The sequence below is a fragment of the Amblyomma mixtum genome, chromosome 3, assembly GCF_055824585.1.
Source record: "Amblyomma mixtum isolate Tamu chromosome 3, ASM5582458v1, whole genome shotgun sequence".
Classification (NCBI taxonomy): Eukaryota; Metazoa; Arthropoda; class Arachnida; order Ixodida; family Ixodidae; genus Amblyomma; species Amblyomma mixtum.
Window position 1 is genome coordinate 340,290,775 of NC_143014.1, and position 14,346 is coordinate 340,305,120.

The following is a 14,346-nucleotide window of genomic DNA, read 5'->3' on the forward strand; positions in this document are numbered from 1 at the left end:
TCTCAAATGTTACCTTTTATTTCTTTATTTATTGCCTGAAAGACCCCGGGTATGGGGTATTACATGAGGGATAGGAATGTCAGACTAGAGCATGATGGCCGCAGACACTCAAACACTCAAACAGAATTTCATTATTTGAATGACCATGTTTGAGCGTCTGTCTTGCCTTGGAGCATGCGTAGTGATTACCCGGCGGTCTGTACTCAATAAAGAATTCAGTTGTTAGTCCAACCTTTGTCCTATGTTGTTCTCTCCTTGTGTGTTCGTCTTTTTTGGCTGATTATTTCTTCTTTAACATGCCATACCAACAGGCCCACTTACTACCCTGCTCCCTTAGTGCATAAGGAACAGGGCGTAAACAGAGGCTTCAGACGGGCACAGTATCTACCTTGCGGACGGCATGCCTCAGCGGATCTTGCGCATTTTGCAGTTTGATTTTCGGTACAAAAGAGTATCAGTATCATACTGAAGTGAGGTTATATATTTATTGATTATTGGTCTGTGCTACTTCTGTTGCCTAATCTGGTGATATTGAGGAGAATCTGGGGACTTGGACGAATGATTTATTGCAAAAAGTTCTAAGTAAGCAAACTCAAACAGATCGCAATACACAAGACATAAAACAACAAATTAGATGCAAGTGAAGACCAATATTTTAACAAGTGGCGTCGTTGTGCCCCAAGAAATGAACGCTGGAATTGAACATTTGGAGGTCACTCTTAAGCAGCAAACCGTGAAGCTGGTGGAGTTATAAAACAAAGGTGGGCGAAACAATCTCATGGTTTTTGGTCTCCATGAAGAGCCCACTTAATCGGAGTCATAGTTAAAAACAGCTGTACTGGAAGGCATATTGAAGAAGGAACTTATGGTGCACGCTAAAAATAGAATGAATCCGTCGTATCGGCAAGAAAAAGCAAAAAATCTATAAACTTCTGATAACTAGATTTCTAGGCTATACGGAAAAGAATAATATAATGTTGAACTGCACGATTTTCATGGCATTCAACGTTATTTTCAGTAATCAATACGCTAAGGAAACGCTTGATGTTCGCAAAAGTTGTGCAAAAGCTGCCTCAGATTGGTACACTGGCGCTAAGGTTTGTTTAGTTCATGACAAATTTAAGAAAACGGAAAAATCTATACGTGGGACCAAAGCAGATATCAGCGTACTATTTACCAAGAACGATGAAGTAAGGGTATTTCGACCAATCATCATAATGCAGTGGTAAAAAAAATCGCATGAAAGCCCTGCTTGAAATGGCTCGGTCCTGAGTGAAGGTAATGAAACAATAGAAGCAATGCTAGGGTTCATTCAGCTAAACGCACGAAGCATAGTTAAGAAATCTACTTAACTAGAGTATACGCTGCTGCCCGAGAACCCACAAGTTGTTCTCATAAAGAAGACATGGATTAATTCCTCAACACCCAGTGAATGCCTTATTCCTCAAATCTACAACATAATCAGGTGTGATGGGGACACCCACGGAGGTGACGTGGCAATTGTAGTTAAGTCATAATTTGAGGCAGTACAGGTGGAATGTAGCATATTAGAATCACTGTGCTGCAAAGGAAATTTTGAAGACACTGTGTATCTTGTTGGTGGAATCTATAGGCCACCCAACTCACCACCTGATTTTCTCGAGCGATTCCGAATGTTTCTACTTGCACATGACAAATCGGACACACGGTTATTAATGGCCGATGATTTTAACCTCCCAGACAATGGTTGTGTAATAAAGAGATTTGGGGTTTGCTGCCCCAGCGGCTAGCGCCGACGAAGGAGACGAAGAAGATAGAAGACGAAGCTCGGGAGCGCGCTTGCGAACGCTGGCCTGCTGAACAGCACCGCTTGAACAAAGACCGGCCGTTCACACTAATTGTGCGAGTCGTCTCATTACACTTGGTTGAGGTGCTGCTTGCTCTTCTCCTGGAGCTACGCCACGATGTCCAGGCTACCAGGCTCTACCACGACAACCGAAACTTCGGCCCAACCTGTCCCCACCGCTGTCATCTGTTCCGGTGCCGTCCGTCAGCGCGACCCTGCGATTTTCAGCGGCACTGACGACACCGATGTAGAAGATTGGCTGGCCTCCTACGAACGCGTGAGTGCTTACAACAAGTGGGATGACGTCGTAAAGCTCACGAATGTCATCTTCTACTTGACCGATGTCGCCAATTTGTGGTTCCGCAACCACGAAGCGGATTTTACTACCTGGGCGGCTCTAAAAACCAGCCTCACTGACGTCTTCGGCCGCCCCGCTGTCCGAAAACTTCGTGCTGAACAACGGTTGCGCAGTCGTGCCCAGCAGAACGGCGAGAACTTCACGAGCTATATCGAGGACGTCGTTGATTTGTGTAAGCGGCTCAATCCATCTATGAGCGAAGCAGACAAAATCCGACACATTCTGAAAGGGATTGAGGACGATGCGTTTCAAATGTTGTTGTCCAAAGATCCCCAAACCGTTTCCGACGTGGTGTCTTTGTGTCAGAGTTACGACGAGCTTCGCAAACAGCGACATGTCACCCGCCGTACCACTTGCTCGGACGACACCATTTCGAGCTTGGCAGCAGGCAGTCCTGCCCACGATCAGCCGGCACTTCTTCAGCACATCAAGCAGTTTGTGCGGGAGGAAGTCGCTCGTCAATTATCGCTCGTTACCTGCCAATCCACCCCAACGCCATCGCTGTCGCCATCTATTCAGCGTGTCATCCAGGAGCAGGTAGCTGAGGTCCTGCCGCCCACTAATCCACCCCCTCTGGTCACTGCACCGCTGACCTATTCAGAAGCACTCGCCCGGCCACGACCTCAGCCAGTTGTGCCTGCTTATTCGCCACCTGTCACCGTGTACCCTCAGCGGCAGCTCGCCCCTGCACTGCCACTCACTCACATCCTCTGCCTCGTACCGGTCCCCGCCCTATGAATCCGTGGCGTACCCAAGATAACCGCCCGATATGCTATGCTTGCGGTCTCGCTGGTCACGTGGCCCGCTGGTGCCGCACGCGCGGATCCGGTTCTCACGACTACGGGCGCCCGCCGACGTACGACGTTCCGTTGCCTTCCGTACCTGTCTCTTCTGCTCTGCCTCCTCAGAATCCCTCCCCGTCCAGCTCCGACTCCTACAACCGCAGCCATCGGTCGCCGTCTCCTCGACGCCGTTCGCTCTCTCCTATGCGCCGCCGGTCACCACCCCTCCAAGCGAAAAACTAGGCGCCGCAGTTCCGGAGGCAAGAACTGCGCCGTCGACGACCGTCTCAAGCCCTATCACCGCTCCTACGAATGTTATTGAAGTGATCGTTGAAGGTGTTACTGTTGACGCGCTCATTGACACTGGTGTTGCCGTGTCCATCATTAGTCGCAACTTGTGCCGCAGACTAAAAAAAGTGATGACGCCGCTTTCGGACCTTTCGTTTGCACCGCCAGCGCTGACCCCATTCGCCCTCTGGCAGCGTGCAGTGCCCGCCTCGTCATCCATGGCCTCTCCTACACCATTGAGTTCTTCGTTCTCACCCGCTCCTCTCATGACATCATCCTCGGGTGGGACTTTCTGTCCGCGCATCACGCCATCATTGACTGTGCACGTGCTGAAATTAATTTGTCGCCGCTGTGTGATGCTCTTCTGGACGCCTCCCCTGTTACCGCCGCGCCTATTCTCGCCGCTGACGACGTCGACGTGCCAGCTTTCTCATCTGTTCTCGTGCCGCTGACTTGTGCTGCCCTCTCTGACGCTACTGTCCTTTATTCACCCTCTCCTCTTTGTGCGCACCGAAAATCTGTCATGCTCCCTCATGCCGTGCTCACACTTTCTGGTGGTTGTGGTGCCCTGTACGTCGCGAACCCGTTGCCTTTCCCCACCACTTTACTTCGGGGAGAATCGCTTGGCACAGTTGATGTCATCGATCTCGACGACGCTTCTCCTGTCCTTGATGAGCCTGCCGCCCATGACATCAACGCCCTCACTCCTTTCGCTGACATCGCCGACCCGTCCTCCTCGGATATGTTTTCCCATTCTGTCGATGCCGCTCTACCACCTCACCACCGCGCCCAGCTCATCGCTTTGCTGCAGCGCTTCCGCGCATCCTTCGACTCCCCTCAAGCACCGTTGGGTCGTGCAGCAGCGGTTCGCCACCATATCGACACTGGCACCCATGGACCCTTGCGCCAACGCCCCTACCGCGTCTCCTCCGCCGAGCGCCGCATCATTGATGAACAGGTGAACGACATGCTACACCGCGGCGTGATCCAGCCCTCTCACAGCCCGTGGGCTTCTCCGGTCGTGCTCGTGAAGAAAAAGGACGGCTCCATTAGATTCTGCGTAGACTACCGCCGGCTAAACAAAATTACTCGGAAGGACGTCTACCCCCTGCCTCGTATAGATGACGCGCTGGATTGCCTGCAGGGAGCAGAGTACTTTTCTTCGTTGGATCTGCGCTCTGGGTACTGGCAGGTGCCGATGGCCGAAGTCGATCGCCCGAAAACAGCTTTCATCACACCTGATGGGCTGTATGAATTTAATGTGATGCCCTTCGGTCTCTGCAACGCGCCTGCCACATTTGAGCGTATTATGGACAACATCCTCCGTGGGCTTAAATGGCAGACCTGCCTCTGCTACTTGGACGATGTTGTCATCTTCTCCCAGAATTTTCCTTCCCATCTTCATCGCCTCGAGAGTGTTCTTCGCTGCCTCAGTGACGCTGGACTGCAGCTAAACTTGAAAAAGTGTCGCTTCGGCGCCCGACAGCTGACTATCCTAGGCCACGTCGTGTCCAAGGATGGTGTACTCCCGGACCCTGCCAAGCTCCGCGCAGTTGCTGATTTCCCGAAGCCCACATCCCTGAAAGAACTCAGAAGCTTTCTTGGCCTTTGCTCCTACTTTCGCCGGTTCATCAAGAATTTTGCTGCCGTTATCGCCCCGCTGACGCAACTTCTCGCTGGTAGCAACGACTTGTCGGCTTGGTCCCCTGCATGCGACGAAGCTTTTGCAACGCTGCGCCAGCTCCTCACCTCTCCTCCGATCTTGCGCCATTTCGACCCTTCCGCGCCTACAGAACTGCACACAGACGCCAGCGGCATTGGTCTCGGTGCCGTTCTAGCTCAGCGGAAACCCGGTTTCAATGAGTACGTTGTTGCTTACGCCAGCCGTGCGTTCACAAAAGCGGAGACTAATTATTCCGTCACAGAAAAAGAATGTTTGGCGATTATTTGGGCGATCACAAAATTTCGTCCTTACTTATATGGGCGCCCGTTCGATGTCATTACCGATCACCATGCCCCTTGTTGGCTGTCGTCACTCAAAGATCCATCTGGCCGCCTCGCTCGTTGGGCTCTGCGTTTACAAGATTACGACATTCGGGTCATTTATCGTTCCGGCCGTAAACACTCCGACGCCGACGCTCTCTCGCGCTCCCCTGTGACCTCTGAGCCTGACCCACCATCTATTTCCGGCCTCACACCTTCTCTTGACTCTATTGATATGGCTTCTGAGCAGCGCAAGGATCCTTGGATTACTTCTCTTCTGGATTTCCTAGCCAACCGCTCAGCGCACATCCCTTCTCGAGCGCTCCGTCGTCAAGCCCATCACTTTGTCGTGCGTGACCAGCTGCTGTACCGTCGGAACTACCTCCCCGATGGTCGCAAATGGCTGCTCGTGATTCCTAGGCATCTCCGCTCCGCCATTTGTGCCAGTTATCATGATGACCCGCAATGCGGTCATGCCGGTCTGCTAAAAAACTTTTACCCGCCTACGCGTTCGGTATTATTGGCGGAGCATGTACCGTTTTGTCCGCCAGTACATACGCTCTTGCCTGGAATGTCAGCGTCGCAAGAACCCACCACCGCACTCACCTGCTCCTCTGCAACCTTTACTGTGTCCCGTCCGGCCATTTGACCGTGTTGGAATTGACCTTTATGGCCCTCTTCCCTTCACTGCCGCCGGCCACCGCTGGATCATCGTCGCCATTGATCATCTCACGCGCTATGCGGAAACTGCACCGTTACCAGCTGCGACCGCCTCTGAGGTAGCCGGTTTCATACTTAAGAACATCATTCTTCGTCACGGTGCGCCTAAGGAATTGCTCAGCGATTGGGGTCGCGTCTTCTTGTCCGGCGTCGTGGAAGCCCTCCTTCGGGAATGTCATATCGTTCACCGCACGACGTCTTCGTACCATCCGCAGACCAACGGCATGACCGAGCGCTTTAACCGGACCCTCGGCGATATGATGGCCAAGTACATTTCTGCCGATCACTCAGACTGGGACCGAGTTCTCCCTTTCGTTACCTACGCTTACAATTCTGCAACGCAAGCCACTACTGGTTTTTCCCCGTATTTTCTTCTCTATGGTCGCGAGCCTTCCTCCATCATGGACACCATACTTCCTTACTGCCCCGATTCGTCCGAATTGACCACCGTCTCTCAAGCCGCTGCGTACGCCGAAGCATGCCGTCAACTGGCCCGTTCCTTTACTTCTCACGACCAGCACCGTCAGAAAAGCGCCCGCGCCGCTTCCCCCGGTCTGCCGCCGTCTTATGCTCCTCAATCCTTGGTTTGGCTTTGGGTGCCCTCCTCCAGCTCGGGGCAGTCTACAAAACTGCAGAGCAAATACCAAGGCCCCTATCGCGTTGTTCAGCAGACATCCCCAGTTAACTACCTGATTGAGCCCCTCACGCCTTCGTCTGACAATCGCCGCCGCAGCCGTGAAATTGTGCACCAAGACCGCCTGAAGCCCTACTACGACCCAGCCATCGTCTCGAGCCCTTAGGCAGCCAGGATGGCGCCTTTTCACCCCGGGGGTATTGTAATAAAGAGATTTGGGGTTTGCTGCCCCAGCGGCTAGCGCCGACGAAGGAGACAAAGAAGATAGAAGACGAAGCTCGGGAGCGCGCTTGCGAACGCTGGCCTGCTGAACAGCACCGCTTGAACAAAGACCGGCCGTTCACACTAATTGTGCGAGTCGTCTCATTACAGTTGGAATAATATGTCACCTGCTCACAAAAAGACGTGTAGTGCCAATGTATTGTTGCAAATTTTACTCTGCTATAAACTGAGATAAATTGTTAAAGGTACCAGTGTGACAGTTCATTCTAAGTCATTGCTTGACTTTGTGTATGTTTCAGATAAAATTGGAGATTTTGAACTGGCCCTCCCGGATGGTTTATCCGTTAATAAGATTATTCTGTTCAGCATGCCTGTATACAGAACAGCTTCAGCACAACCTACTCCCAAGATTCAAGTGAACAATTATATATGTGCAGACTATTGGATCACATAGGAATCTGTTAGAATGAATTTTAGTTACTTTTCAAACACGAATCGGTTGAGCACTTATTGCAGCGGTTTAGATGTACTACACAATTTTATCCAAATTGTTTTATCCTCACGCAGCTCAAAAAGGAACAAAAGGACAGTTAACCCGAGATATCGTTTGCATGAAACGTCGAGTAAAGAGCTTACGTAAGAAGAAAGGTGACCTACCGTCCTGTTGGAAGTACGCGACAGACTAAAAACTGCTCTGTTCGCTTAGAAGCAACGCTTTTATGATCAAACTTGAACTGGGTATCTTAAAGGGGCTGCGAAACACATTCTCAGTGCATTGTTTTGCCTGTTGGATGCATAGAATGAGTTATAGTGTTGCTATTATCAATGATCGTTGCGCGTAAATTCTCGTTTTTAATATTTTAATTCGCTCGCAAAAACGAATTCATGGCTCTGATGGTGTCACCCCATAGTGGCGGTTTTCAGCTGTGGATTTGACATCATTGGGAAGGAGCTTGACGATTCGACAAACAGTAAATGTACTTCGAACTGTGATAATAAATGAATGAATGAAGCGTTGTCCTGTGTTCTTCTTCTCCTCGTGTCTCGTTCTTTCGCTGGTGAAGTTATGTCTGAAATGAATATACGTTTTGCCATGTTTTTGGGTTTTGTAATAGACCAACAGAACCAACACGTTTGCCTTACGTAAAAGCGCTTGAAAGGAAGCAAAAAAAAGAAAAACACCAACAGAGGCTCCGGCTATTGTTCTGCATCGCAGGACTTTGCACCTCTATGTGCACATCTATGAAATAGGAGACAACACTTAAGGCTACTCTCTATCTATTTGAGACGGCTTCGCAGAATCGACCTGATCGAAACATTGCATTCCACAAGCGTTCGTTTCGGTCCCAAGGAAGGACACATAGAAAAAATACATTCGTTTCACATTTACCAGAGCGCATCGGCAGCTTGAGTAGCATCACCGGGCGCGGCCTTCAGATGGCGCCACGTTCCCGTCATCAGCGCGCAGTGGCAGGACACGGTACGGGCTATGCTAAATAATTGGCTGTGGTTTAGCTGTGGTTAAACATGGAGTGACGCCATAGCTACAGCTGGCCGAATGGAACTCGCTGAGTCGAATTGCAAAGTCAGTCGTTCGCCGCTGCATTTCGCTGGGCATTCCTTCTTCATCTTCGGCCCTGGACGTGGATTCACAGTTACTGCGTAATTTCCTTTCCTCAAATTCACTTTCTTCATTACGGCCCCTCTTTCTGTTTCTTCTCCCACTCCCACTTCCTCCCTTCCTCTACAAACAGATGACGGGTGTCCACCGAGGTATGAGAGACAGTTACTGCGCAATTTCCTTTCCTAAAACACAATTTTCATTTTCTTCATTACGACACTTCTTTCTCTTTCCTCTTTCACTCCCACTTCATTCCCATTGCAGCGTTTCTCCAGGCGTTCGATGCGCTCTTCTGCTGCCTCCTCGGCACGCCGTATACACTTCGTTTCATTCCAGCGCGCAAGTGCCGTAGACAGCCCATTGTCCTCCATCATGGTTTGCCTACTGTTCTTGCTACTGAAAGAAGGATGAAAAGAAAATTGCACGGGCCTGCCGACTGGCTCGAGCACAGCCAGCACCACTGCCACGTGCAGATAGATGAGAATTAAAAACATGAGAGCAAAGAGTGAATTAAGACCAGACGCGCGTCGCAACAACCTCGTCCGCCGAAGCGAAGACGCTGACTGCAAAAGATACTCCAGCGCCCCAATCCTTCCCCTCGTCTACTGACGTTGTTGTTGTTGTGACTGAGGGAAGGATGAAAAGGAAATTGCACGGGCCTGCCTACAGGCTGGAGTCAAGCCACCACCTCTGCCTCGTGCAGATAGAAGAGCGTTGAAAGATCAGAGGAAAGAGAAAAAGGAAAGACGCGCGTCGCAGCAAAAACTGCGTCCGCCGGAGCGGACGCTGCAGAAAAAACAGATAAGCGGCCGAAGCCGCGCTCGCCGAGGCGAGGACAGACACCTCGTCTACTGACGAGCCAACTGCCTCTATATATATACGTACCCCCACCTGGCGGCTAGATGACGTCATACCAGATAGCGCACCGAATGCTCTTGCCGATGGCGAGCGCAACGGTTAGGTGACGGCATACCAGATGGCGCGGCGCAGCGGCGAGGCGAGAGGGGCTTTAGAGGCGGAGCTGCGGAGGTATCTAGGCAATGGCTCTTGCGGCGGCTCCGGCGCCCAGCTGCAGGCATGGGCGTACGGCCGAGGTGTGACCACGCTCAACAAGGCAGAGTGGCTGGCGTAGTGAAGCTATCGCTTCAAAAGTATCTCGCTCTCGAATTTGGATAAGTCAGTGAAGGTCATTCATCAATGTTCCCTTCTGCGCCATCGACGGGGCGAAGAAACATCGCTGGGCCAGCTGGGTGTCCACATCATTGTTGTAACCACGGAAACGACGCTGCCAGCCTTGGAAAGAATGAGTTACAGCGAAGAGGCAACCATGATGTACAAACTTCCGCGACGTACTCATATAGGCTGTTTTGATTGGTCCCCTCTCAATGTCGTCAGGGGGAGAGCGAAATTGGAATGGGAAGCCCCACCTAAACCATGTTGAGGGCAGCATTTTGTTTCCTCATATTTTGAAATTTCTTTGAATAAATCTAGTTCCTATGCACTGATTCCTGTAATTATTTTTGAGTCAGCATCTGTGTGACGTAAAGAACCCACCCGAAGTATAGCCGGGATCCCTTCAAGCAGTGTGTAGCAGCCCCTTTAAAGCTTCTGGAAACTTCTGCCGTTTTCTAGAAAAAAAAGAGTCCCAATTTATAATAAGATTTTATGGATACATGTACTTTGAATGGAAAGTGCGTAATGGTGAACGGCTGCAATAATTTTTGCATACGCCGATTCCGCAGGTGCAAGTTACATCCATTTGCACGGACAGAACTTCGTTCACACAGAAGTGTGTTTTTCAGCTATTACTAGCTTTAGATGGAATAGCAACATGGAATATGGAATATCATGGATGGTATATCAACAGTACTACTGGGGGGAGGTAACTGGGAGAAAAAAGGAGCTGCACCCATCGGAGAGGCAATCCGGAGTGATGAATGCGGTCTTCTCGTGATCTCTTCCATCGACCTCTATTTGCCAGTAGTCGCTCTTGAGTTCCATCGATGAGAAAAGCTTGGCGTTGCAGACCCGGTCCAGTGTGTCGTCTATGCGGGGGAGAGAGTAGATGTCCTTTTTCTTCATCTTGTTCAAGCGGCGGTAATCGACGCAAAATCGACGTCTTCCATCTTACTTCCTCACTAGGGCAACCGCTGCTACCCAGGGGCTCTTTGAAGCTTGTATGACGTCGTCGCGATGCATTTCTTTCACTTGGTCCCGGATGGCTAGTCGTTCTCGCGGCGAACAAGGTAGGGGATTTGGCAGAGAGGTCACGCGTGCTGGTCGGTTACAATGCGATGTTTGGCAATCGGCGTTTGTCGGACCTTCGGCGATGACGAGAAGCACTCAGTGTAGATTGTAAGCATATTGCGAATATGTTCTTGTGCGTTCCTTTGCAGGGCTGGGTTTATGCTGAAGACGTGCTTGGGATCTTCAGTAGGTGAATCTTTGGGGCTCCATCGGAGGGGGCAAAGGCATCTCAAACATCGGATTGTTCGTCGAAGAAAGCAATCGTCGTTCCTTTGTTAAAGTACCGGAATTCTTCGCTGAAGTTCATCGGTAACACTTCAGCTTGGCCATTGCGGAAATGTGGAATGCCTCTTGCTATGCCGATTCTTCAGTCTAGAAGCAATTGCATGTTCCCCTCGATGACGTCTTCAGTGTTATTGGCTTCCGCGGCCCCTACGGTGATAATCACGCTTGAGCGGGGTCGGACGTTGACTTGTTCATGAAGGGCACTCAGGGCAACGTGATATTCCTGAGTTCTCATCGAAGGAATGGCGTCCTCACTTGAAAGCGTGATGAGCTTCGATCTCAGGTTGATGATCCCCTCATGCTCATTAAAGAAATCGATGCCCAGGATCGCAGGACCATTGCCACAGCACAACGAAGGTTGCGGGATAGATATGTCCCTTGAGATTACTCACGTCGTGCAACGCCCTGATGGTGTAATGTTGTAACCCCCTGTAGTTCGAATATGTGTGCCGTCCCAAGCGGTCGTGACTTTCCGCAGCTTCGCAGCAAATGTTTCATTAATCACCGAATAATCGGCTTCTGTGTCGACTAGATCGGTAATTTTCCGGCCATCGATAACCATTTCTAAGTCGGGTGCCCTGGCTCTTGCGTTGCACGTCGTCCTCGGCGTCGGGTCACGGCTTCGTAGGGTACATGAATTGTGAGTGGAGCGTGTCGTCGAAGTGTTTCTGTGTGGCGTCATTGTTTTAAAGGCGGTTCGCGTCTAGGTCGAATTTGTTATTTTGGAGGTTGTTTCGCTCGTGAGGAACCTCGCCTCCAAAGGTTGTTTTTTTTAGTTTCACCTGTGGGGCCTCGGGGACCTACCGCGAACAGCCGCTGCGTAGATGTGGCCTGGCGACGCAAAACGTGTGGTGGACGGTGACTGCGGGTGGGACAGCGACTTGACGACACGTACTCCCCTCTGCGCAGGTAGTTGCCGACTTCCCGGGGTCGCTGACAGGGGAACGGTCTTGGGACGTCGATGGCGAAGCCGCGCAGGGGCTATGCGTCTGTACCGTCAGTGACGAAGTATGTGGCTAGCATAACCACAATGGAAGCACAGTGGGTGGTTATGGGGAGTCCTTGACTCGTCGCATTTCCTATAGCCTTTGCGTCTCTTGTAAGGGGGGCATGCAGGAGCTAGGGGCCATCGTTCTTGTAGAGCTGGTTCCCGTCTAAGAGGGCTTGGTTCTCGTCGGGGCGCAGAACTGCATAGTGCGTCGGCGTATACCATGGCCTGGGGATCTGTGGTCGTTGCAGTCGGGCTGCCATGTGCCTGCTGCATTTATTCCAGTACGACATCTATGAGAGTCGCTGCTTTCAGCTGTGGGGAGGACCGCAGCACTCGTCATAGCTCTGCGCAGACGATCTCGCGGATGATGTCCCGTAGGCTAATATTGATGATCGTTGAGGTGTCCGCACGTCTCATCGAGAAGGCTGGTGCTGTCCGGTCGTACTGCCGAGCCCTGATGTCGAGGGCCTTCTAGATCGTAGACACTTCAGTTGTGAACTCGGCTACGGTTTTCGGTGGGTTTCGGACCAATCCGGTGAGAAATTCTTGACTGTTACCGCACATCAAGACACGCACCTTCTTCTCCTCTGTCATATGAGGGTGAGCGTGTCGGAAGAGACAGCACGTCTCTTCGACGTATACTAGGATGGTCTCATTTAGCGGATGCATGCGCGTCTTCTGCAGTAATTTGGCCTTTTCGTTGCGGAAAATGTTGTGAATGTTTCCATAAGTTCTTTCGAGATATACTTCACGTTCGCAGTGAAGCCTCGTGATTCTCGTACCAGATATTAGCAGGGCTGTACAGGAAGCAAAAGATGTGTTGTAGTTTTTTTTCGTCGTCCCATCGGTTGAATGTCACCACGCGCTCAACCTGGTCCAACCATCCCTCAGCGTCTTCCTTGGGTAGACCACTCAACACAGGAGGATCACGTGGCTGTTGAACAACAGCAGTTATGTTGCACCTTCGCCCTTATTTTCAGGAGCGTTGCCGGTCCTCCGCATGAACCATCTCCACCAGATGTCATGTAGTGGTGACAGGAGGCCAGGTAGTGAGGAAGACAGGGGAAAGTGCTTGTAAAAGTAAACTGTTTAATGGCTGACCTGCGCCCACAATGCACTGTGCCACTCGGTTGCGGTGAAAGCAACAAGTGTGCTGGGCGATCGTCGAACAGAATGCCCGCCGCCCTCGGCCCTGCTCGATTTAAAGCTTATAGGGAACTTTCCAGGTAGGGTGTGCAAAGTTATGCAACGTTCTGGAAAAACGTAGAATCGGCTCCGCCTGGATGCGATCCGTCGAGATAAATCTAGTTGCGTCTTGCGTCACAAACAAAGCGATAAAGCGGCGTGCTGGCAGCTTTGAAAAATGAACAGACAAACACTGCAAAGATTCGCGGCAATATGACAATACATCCTCACGTCTGCGCACTCTCGTCTTTCGTGGTTGCTTCTTTCCCGGCGCAATACTGCTGTAGAATGAACTGCTTACTCATGTTGTACATAGTGCCAGTAGCACAACCTTCTGAACAAATCTTGAAGAGTATTCTATTCAGAGCTAACCTATTGTTTAGTATGTGCTGTATTGTAGTATCTGTGGCCATTTTTTGCTTTCTGTTTCATTATCTCCAGAGTAAAAGCATTGGAGTGTTCTATTTGCAAAAATCTTATTCGAAGTGTTCGTCATGTTTCGTGGTTCAAGTTTTTGGGGTTATTATTGTGTGAATCAAATTTGTTTCTATTCTCTCCCAGTCATGGCTCTGAAATGAGGGCTAACAGTACGACTTAATAAATAAATAAATTTGGTTTGGTTTATTGGGGTTTTAGCATCCCGAGGCAACTCAGGCTATGATGGTTTATTGGCTTATTGGGGTTTAACGTCTCAAAGCAACTCAGGCTTTGAGGGATGCCGTAGTTAAGGGCTCCGGAAAATTCGACAACCTGGGGTTCTTTAACGTGCACTGACATCGCACAGCACACGGGCCTCTAGAATTTCGCCTTCATCGAAATTCTGGCGCCGCGGCTGGGATCGAACCCGCGAATAAATAAATAAAATGTCAGTAGGGCAGACACTCAGAGTGACTAGGCTGTATTTCACTACTATTTCCTAGCTAGAGCCAGATAAATAATTTTAAGGCGAAAGCCTTTATTGCCTCATACTGTCGTTAGCAGCTGTGTCGGCAGATGTGTACGCGTTTCGGTTACGCGCCTTATATGGGCATACGCCAATCATTACTTATTCGATATTTAATTGACGACATTCGAATGATATCGGAACGCGATTTAAGGCATTCTATGGTAATTGCATGATAATTAATGACTTATTGAGTAAATATAGTTAAGCAATAAGCGTAATTAACATTTTCAGTCTTGACCATATAAATAAATAAAACCTA